The sequence below is a fragment of the Aulonocara sp. 'chitande type north' Nkhata Bay genome, linkage group LG16 (genome assembly GCF_057382095.1).
Source record: "Aulonocara sp. 'chitande type north' Nkhata Bay isolate Kocher_YH1m ecotype deep benthic linkage group LG16, A_spYH_male_GT1.1, whole genome shotgun sequence".
Lineage (NCBI taxonomy): Eukaryota > Metazoa > Chordata > Actinopteri > Cichliformes > Cichlidae > Aulonocara > Aulonocara sp. 'chitande type north' Nkhata Bay.
The window spans coordinates 35,537,696-35,546,164 of record NC_141359.1 but is presented as its reverse complement, the minus strand read 5'-3'; the positions used below and the strand labels follow the sequence as shown (position 1 = coordinate 35,546,164).

General features: G+C 37.6%; 1 protein-coding gene across 2 annotated transcripts in view; it reads left to right on the top strand.

Moving 5' to 3' along the window:
* Nucleotides 1-223: 223 nt before the first annotated feature.
* Nucleotides 224-8,469, top strand: part of slc4a3 (solute carrier family 4 member 3) — a 68,457-nt gene continuing 60,211 nt past the window's right edge. The window contains exon 1 of one of the 2 annotated variants that reach the window (XM_086267024.1): nt 224-335. The gene's annotated coding sequence lies outside the window, so the exon portion shown is untranslated. The other variant, XM_086267025.1, reaches the window with a different exon arrangement.

Below are 8,469 nucleotides of genomic sequence, written 5' to 3'. Positions count from 1 at the left end.
GTTATACTTCCACATATATATATATATTTAAACAGCTGGTCATCTGTCTCGTAGGAATTGTTTACTGAAGAGGTTTTTTGTTGCTTTTGCCTGCTGCTCTGACTCTTCTGAGATTAAGCTCTAAATTTTGTGTCCATCGGTAACTTGAGATAGGCTGGTTGTCCTCCCCAGTCACGTGGTCAGCCTGAGCATCCTTTGGCAGATCCAGCAGGCTGCCTCGCGTGTCTCCAGTAAAGGTTATAGAGTGAACCAGCCCCGCTGCTGCGTCCTATAGTCGCCTCATCTCCCGCTTCTAGCTCTTTCTCCTCTGTGCAGACTGCTCTGTGAAAACGCAGGTAAGTCCGCGAAATGATCCATGCAAGCGTTACAGCGTTGAGTTTTGAGTGGGCAACTACGCACCGTGGCATCAGCGTGATGCTGCGTGGATAATTGCCGTGCAGCAAAGACATGCATGTGCTTTGGCAAAAGTAAATGGCTGCTTAATGCTGCGCATTTAATGCTTTCGCTCAAACTGAGACATGCCAGCTTGCAAAGGAAGGCTGCAGAGTGAGTCCTCGCAGGTGCAGCGCTGTCTGCGGGTGCAGGGGCTGCTGGAGAGGCAGATACGTCTTCATTACTCATTGTGCAGGTCGAGCAGCGTTCCTCCGAGTCGGAGGCGGTGGCGTTGTGCTCATTGTAGTACGCTGATAGTCGACATTGTTGTTTTATCGCAGAAAGTAGCTCTAGTTGTCGCTCGCAGAAGATCGGTGGCTCTGGATTGTGTGAAATAGTCCGACGTTCAAATTCAAACAGTAGCTGGAGGTGGCGGTAAGGTCACATAGTAATGACTCAGCAACCGTCGTCTGCTGAGGAGAGTAAACTCGGGCTGCTTTTGGAGGATTTCCAGGAACTGAAGGTTTAAAGAAGCTGCCTGTTTGTTCCCGTGGAAACCAGCGGAGTGGAGGTAACCTGGCACCTTTGTGCTTCTCTGTTTTTATAAATCAGGAATTTCAGAATTGAGTGCGAGTATTGATCATCGAGCCACTTATGTCTGAGCCACAAGGAGCTGAGTGGGATTTCAGCTGACAATATGTCCTCCAGAAGGGCTGCTCAGCTATCATAAATAAACAAGGAGCCTTTCGGAGGTTTCATCTCACTCCCTGTTTGCATTTTATGACAGCATAATTCAGTTTACATTACATAAACACTCACATTTTATAATAAAGCATGAACGATTTGCCATAATGTGTAGAGGCTCAGGTTACCCTGTGAGAATCATTTCCTCTCTGCCTGTAGTAGAGTGAAGAATTGCCCCGTGTTTAAGTTATCTTGCTCTTATTCCTGCCTCCATCCAAGTGCAAGGCAGTGATTTTGATAGTATTAGTATTGTTAATATGCTCGCGGACCACATCAGGCACTTTGCAAGTTTTTATTCCTGTTTGCCAAACATTTTAAGATGCGGAAAACTGCAGTTACTTTGGTGTTATTTTTCAGTTTTATTGAAATCTTGGAAAGGAATTTGTGAAACAAATATTGAATATTGAAAAAATTGAAAAATGATCACTAATTCAAGTCACTGAATTGGACCTCTTGACTATGTTTGTGCTGTTGGAGAAGTTAATGACATTATCGGACATGTAATATGGGCTGCTGTGTGGTATAGCACATCTGACTATTTCATTAGTCGGTTACTTTATACTAATTAGCTGGTTTATGTATCTGTGTTTTGCACTCATTCAGTGGATGCTTTCAGCTTCTAGCCATAGCTGTTAACTTAACCCTTATCCTCTCTTCCCAGTATGGTCACTTTTGGGGCTAAAAGCCAAACGTTGTAGCAGCCAAAATGCTAATGTTAAGGATTGAAAAATAAATATTTGAGAAAACTGAAACTGACCAGTCCAGAAACTGACCCGTCAAGAAGTTTATTCCTCTGTTTTGTTGAGGAAGTAATTTTATTAGACTATTTGCACTAATGAGCTAGTTTGTTGGTTTTGTTTGGTTTGGTTAAAGCTGGTGTAGTTTGATTAGTAATTGAAAAACAGGTATGTCAGTAAAATTAAGTGAAAAACATGCAAAAATATTATGGACTTAATTGGAAAAACTGAAAATCTGACTTGTAATACCTTACATAATATATTACTGCGAAAAGTACGTGTATTACTGGAACAACTTACCAGGTGTCACTGCCAAAACAAGTTACTATAACAAGAGCTAAGTAGAAACAATCATCAAATAGGCAACTAGCTTGGTAGTAAACCAAAGTCATTTTGATCTGATGGTAGCAACAGGTGGATATTTAGATTCACAGTAGTGACAATCACAAGTCTTTACTGTAAGAATTCTTTGAGTAGTTTGTTGAGACACTTCACTCTGGTTGAAAATTGTTGACTCGCCCATCATACTTATATTATTGCTAAAAGTTGAACAGTAGGTGTCTATCTTCTTTAAAAGAAGATCACCATTACTGTGCCAAATCTTTTTCAATTCAATTCAGTTTTATTTATGTATCACAAAATCACAACAACAGTTGCCTCACAGTGCTTTATTTGTATACAAAAGAATAATACAGGGAAAACAGAGGAAACCCCAACATATGACCCTCTATGACCAAGTGGTTTGGCGACAGTGAGAAGGAAAAACTCTCTTTCAACAGGAAGAAACCTCCAGGAAAACCAGGCTCAGGTTTCCATCTGGTGACTGGTTGGGGGTGAAGACGGGACAGAAATCTGCTTCAGTTTTTTATTTTATTTTAGTTTTTTCCCCTGAAAAAAGTCAGTGGTAGTTTTATTTTTTAAAATGACTATAATATGGATGGTGTTTGTCCGAGACTAGTTTTAGGAAAATCAACAACGTTGTTATAGTACAAAGACAAAATATTTTTAATACCCCTTATTCTGAGTAATTTAGACATCTCAATAGATTTGTGTTGTCCAATTGTACTGACAAAGAATAAAACTAAATACACTTTCTCTGTGTATTCAGTAGAGGTGGGGATCACCATACATCCCACGATACGATATTATCACAATACTTAACGCATGATACGATAGAATTGCAATTTTTTAAAATATTTTGCGATATTCAGATTCTGTACATAAAGGTAAACTTTATCAATATTCATTTTATCTAATATCAAAGCCTCGCACTCAGTCTTTCTCTCATTTCAGTCAGTTTTATTGTTGACAAACTGAACGGTTTGTATTACAGTCTAGTCCAACTTAACTGAGTGCAACCATCTGGTACAATTATAGCTATTCTGAACTATGCAATTTATGAAAACTATGCAGCCGATTCAGCAACTGAAGAATTTGAAAATAAATTAAAACAAAATATAATTTTACATTAAATAAAAAAAGTTTTAAACTTAATTAAAATAAAACATGTCTTAAATTAAAATAAGTAAACTGTCGTGTTTATTGCTGCCAAAAAACAAGTTAAACACATTTGGACAGTGAAGGAATGTCAGGATTCTTGCTCAGAAAAAGGAGCTGATCAACATGCTCTGAAGTCAGAGCATGTTCCAGTCCACAAAAACTTTTTTTGTAACAAAATATCGATTTCTGCTGTCCCTGTATCGATACATTATTAGCAAACAAAATATCACGATACTACACAGTATCGATTTTTTCCCCCACCCCTAGTATTCAGTCATTTTAGTACACAAATTGATTTCAGGTCATTTCTTCTGATGAAAATGAAAATGATTTATCAAACCTAGTTTTAGGTTGACAGAATAACCTAGTAGCTCTTTTCATTTTTGTCTACTTATGGTTGCAATAAAAACTTTGTAGAGAGTCACAGTCATCTTGTTTCTGTTGTTGAATTATTTAAAATGTTATGTATAACTGCTGTTAACAGCACCAATGAAATGTAATTTATTTTCAGTTTGAATTCAAAAAAGAGCTTTACATAAACACATTAGTCTTTTCTCCGTTTGGTTTTATTAACATTGATTTTGTGATATAAATTGTTTATGGCGTCTGAGATAGAAATTAGAAATGGATTAATGATAAATTCAGTGTCTGAATTAAATCAGATTGAATAAATAATTTATCATTGTCGTTCCAGTCTCACAATATGAATGCACAAAACTGATGACTATAGTTATGAAAAGAGCTTTATACTTTTTGGTCGTCAAGCTTAAAATATTGCACTCTAAGTCTGTAGCATCATTGTGTTCAAGTTTGAGGCTTTGTAGAATTATGAGCCATCATGTCTCTGAGTTTGCTGCCCACTTATCTCTAAATTTAGATGTATATATGAAGAAATAGCTCACTGCTGTGTCTGAAGTGCCCCGATCTGGCCTGGAGTTGGAGAAGTGGTTGTTACTGCAGTCTTTGAGACTAGTAGATGAGTTTGTGTGCAGCAGTGGTCTGCACAGATTATATTTACATGAAGCTTTTAGCAGTATTCAGGCGGATACATGTGATTTAACAGGTTAAATGTGGTTAACAGCAAGTCACGATCTTACACTCTCCGTCTGCACTGTATGTGAGGTCCTGTCCATGTTTGTCAGTGTGCACTGTGAAAGTCTGCAAGATGTCTCAACACTGATGCCAAGACTAATTCTTTGTCAAACTCGACCACTCTCTTTCTTTGGTTTCTTTGTTTTCATTACAATTGCTTAGTATGATGAAGCAGCAAAATCTCAGGGACACCAGGTAAACATTTCGAGGTTTACCTTAAATTTAAATTTTCCCATGGCACCTTTTGGGTGAATCTGTCCTGCATACAGTCATGGGCTTCATGCTTACTATACTTGATTTAGAAATGAAATGGACTTTTCTGTTACCTGAGGGGAAGCAGTTTGCATTAACATTTTTTTATCAGTCAAAAATTAAAGTTAATAAGATGCCACATCCCAGCCACAGGTTCTTATTTATTTCACCCTTTTTTTACTTATGTCATTAGCATCTTTTCTGAGTAGCATAAAATGACTTCATCTACAATTTAGTTATACAAGCTTCTAACAAGTCTTGAATCTTGTCTCTTACATAGAAAAATTCAATTTTTAATGACAGTTTCTTGACATCCTATAAAGAGCCGCAGTAGCTGCCAGTACAGAACACTAACGTGGGCGATGCTTACCAGTTTAACAATGTCACACCACAATTAACTGACTAAATTAATACTTCTGAAATCGTTGTGTTTTTCTCTGTGGTTAAGGCTCTAAAATATACTGTCTCACATCCCATATTACATAAAAGGCTACAAGGCAAAAGCAAGTAATACAATAAAGCCTATATTAGCTATTTGCGGATCTACAAATATCAGCACTTATAATGTTTGATAAATGAACATTTGAAAAGTAAAGAGGACACGGCAGAAACACCCAAGGCCATGTTGTGAGTGTTGGTGTTACATAGTTTGGCCACCAGAGGGCATTTTTCAACTTCTCTGTTGGCAACACAGAAATACAACAACAGGCTGATCCAAGATGAGTCGGGCAAAGTGTAAACGAGTAAATAAATAGCTTAAAAAATATTAAGAAAATCTGTTGAATCTATATGTGTCGGAAACAAAAAAAAATATTGTCCGATATACTGGAATATCAGAGTTTTTAAATCTGATATATCAGTATCGGTTTTAAGAGTCTTTAAAATACTAAATACCTCTATTTTTGTTCAACGTTATTTAACTTGAATATGTGCCATGTGGTGCTGTTATGCCACATTAGATTAAAAGTCTTTTTAAAGTGCTGTTAGTTGAGTCCCTGCAGCCATCTGGGGGCTACAACATCTAATTTGCAAATGGCTGCACCAAAAGATAGCTCCATTAGATGTATTGATCTGCTGCGATTACCTTGATTAAATGATGTGTCACAAACACCAAGCTGTTGAACAGTAACTCTACAAGCATCTGTGGCTTTCTGCCTCTGTGCACATTACACTCTGCTAATTTATGCATGATAAACAAAAAGTTTGCAGTCAGACACAAAAACAAATTAGCTTCTTCTTCTTATATAAATCAAACTGAATTCCCCTGAAAATACTCTATCACTTGGGTTAACTGAGACATATATGGTGGTTTTTCTTTGCGAAGTTTGGAACTAGTGGTATATTACTTTAAATTCTCAAAATGCGGTTATACCCAGCAAACATGGTAGAAAGAGTGACCCTAACCCTCCTTGGTCAAAAGTGCACTGCAGATGCTCACAAGGCAAGAATTATTAATCACATTAATGTAGTCAATAAATTAAATACTTGTATTTGCCGTTTAATACAACAACTAATGTGTTCATAATAATAATGGATTGGATTTATATAGCGCTTTTCAAGGCACCCAAAGCACTTGAATGTGAGAGTGAATGCCACTATTCATTCACTCTCACATTCACACCGGTGGAGGCAAGCTACAGTTGTAGCCACAGCTGCCGTGGGGCAGACTGACAGAAGCGAGGCTGCCATATCGTGCCATCGGCCCCTCTGGCCAACACCAGTAGGCGGTAGGGTAAAGGGTCTTGCCCAAGGACACAACGACCAGGGCAGAGAGCCCAGGGATCGAACCGGCGACCTTCCGGTTACAGATACGCTTCCCAACCCCCCGAGCCACGGTTATGAAATGGTTATGAACAGATGGCTGCGTAACAGCCACTTCTTGCACATAGGCTAGTACTCCTGGAGCCTGTGAGTTTTGTTTTAAATTACAAACTTCACTTTTGTGCTATTTCTGTGTCGGCATAAGATTTTTTAAAATGTCCCTTTGTTCTAATAAAAGGACATTCTAAAAAAAAAAATGATTGAAACCAGTTTTTGAACACAAAGTTTTTCCTTAAAAAAAAAAAAAAAAAAAAAAAAAAAAAAAAAAACAAACACAAAGTTTTTCCAAAACAAGTATGATCAGATAACGTTCAACAAGTACATAGAGCTGGGGGGGAACTTAAGTTTCTGACATCCAACCATTATATCACAAGCTAGGTCACAGTGGCAGCAGACTAAGTAAAGTGTCCTAGATGTCCTGGGCAGGGCGATACATCCAGTTCCTCCTGGGGGATCCTGGGGCATTTTCAGGCCAGAAGAAATAAACATTCTCTCTAGTGGGTTGTGGGAATACCCTGGGATCTCCTCCTGTTGAGCGTGCCGGGAAACCCTCCAAAGGGAGGTGCTTAGGAGGTATCGTGACCAGATGCCAGAACTACCTCAGCTGGCTTCTTTCAACATGGTCGAGCAGCAGTCCTAAACCAAGATGCTTCCAGATGTCCATGCTCCTCACTCATATATCGAAGGCTGAAATATGAGTGAGTTTGGCCTTTTAAACTCATTTAAAAAGCCAAACTCATTTTGGCTACTCACAACTTTTATTTTTAACGATGACTAAAAGTCATAAATTCAACAACATAAAATTTAATCCAGGAAGTGAGTCAACATACACTGTTTAGCTTTCTCTTTATAAAAAAAAAGTTTTACATATTTATTACTTATTTAGTTTAATTCATTTATTTTGCTTAAAGAAATACTAATGTCAAAATCACAGCCTAAAAGGAAATAAATCAGAGCATTAATTTTGTTGTTTTTGGGGTCATCCCAGCACTTTGATGGATGTACGGAAATCTGAAGGTGGGGAGAGAAGTGGTGAGAGTCCACATTCAGTACAGAGCAGGCATCAATTAAAAAAGACAAACATGGGAAGAAGGAGATATAATGGAGCTGGGTTGCAAAGCAGCTTGCACAGGTGCAGGGACTATAAATATGAGAGTAGGCCTGGGCTTGACTTTCTACTATATAGAGGTAATAAAAAAAACACATAGGCAAATTTAAATTAAGTGGGGTTGCAGTTATTATCTTTATTATTTAATATGTTATTACATTTCTTTATTAATAAGTCATGTATTAATTGGTCTATCAAATGTTAGTAAATACCATGTTTACTCAGAACTTCATAACATCATCAGATGTCTTGTAAATCTACAATAGTATATGTATTACAATGTATAGTATTAACCCTTTAAAACTGGTCGGAGAGGGCACGCTCCGTTTTGCGTAACTATTTTTAAATCCCTGTAGAACCAGAACCATGCAAGCTAGCACAATAATTGTTTTGCACATGAAACCGGAGTAGTTGTACTTACATCTTATGTCATCATCTTGTTGTTCCACATATGGCTTTGCAAAAACAGCATAAAAAGCACTTGCAGCAACAAAAATACAAACAGCAGCAACAAAAATATAATATTCCAGAAACACGCTTTGCCGATCTGATCAACTGTTCATAACACTTCCTTTGTTGGGATAGACGTCAGCGCGAACTATCGCGTGTCCACCATTACCTGGCCGAAACCGGAAGTGACGTCTTTTTCGCGGAAAATGTAGTTTTTTACCTTAGGGACCTTATAAGCCTGTACTGGTGATTTTAAAAGTCATGTCTGACTTCATGCTTTTTTGAATAGTTTCTGGGATGCTTAGAACTCAAATTGCACTGCTGTAAATAGTTTATTTTGATGCACCTGCTGTTTTTTTGCAAATTTGCATTATAATATTTATTTTTGTTTTT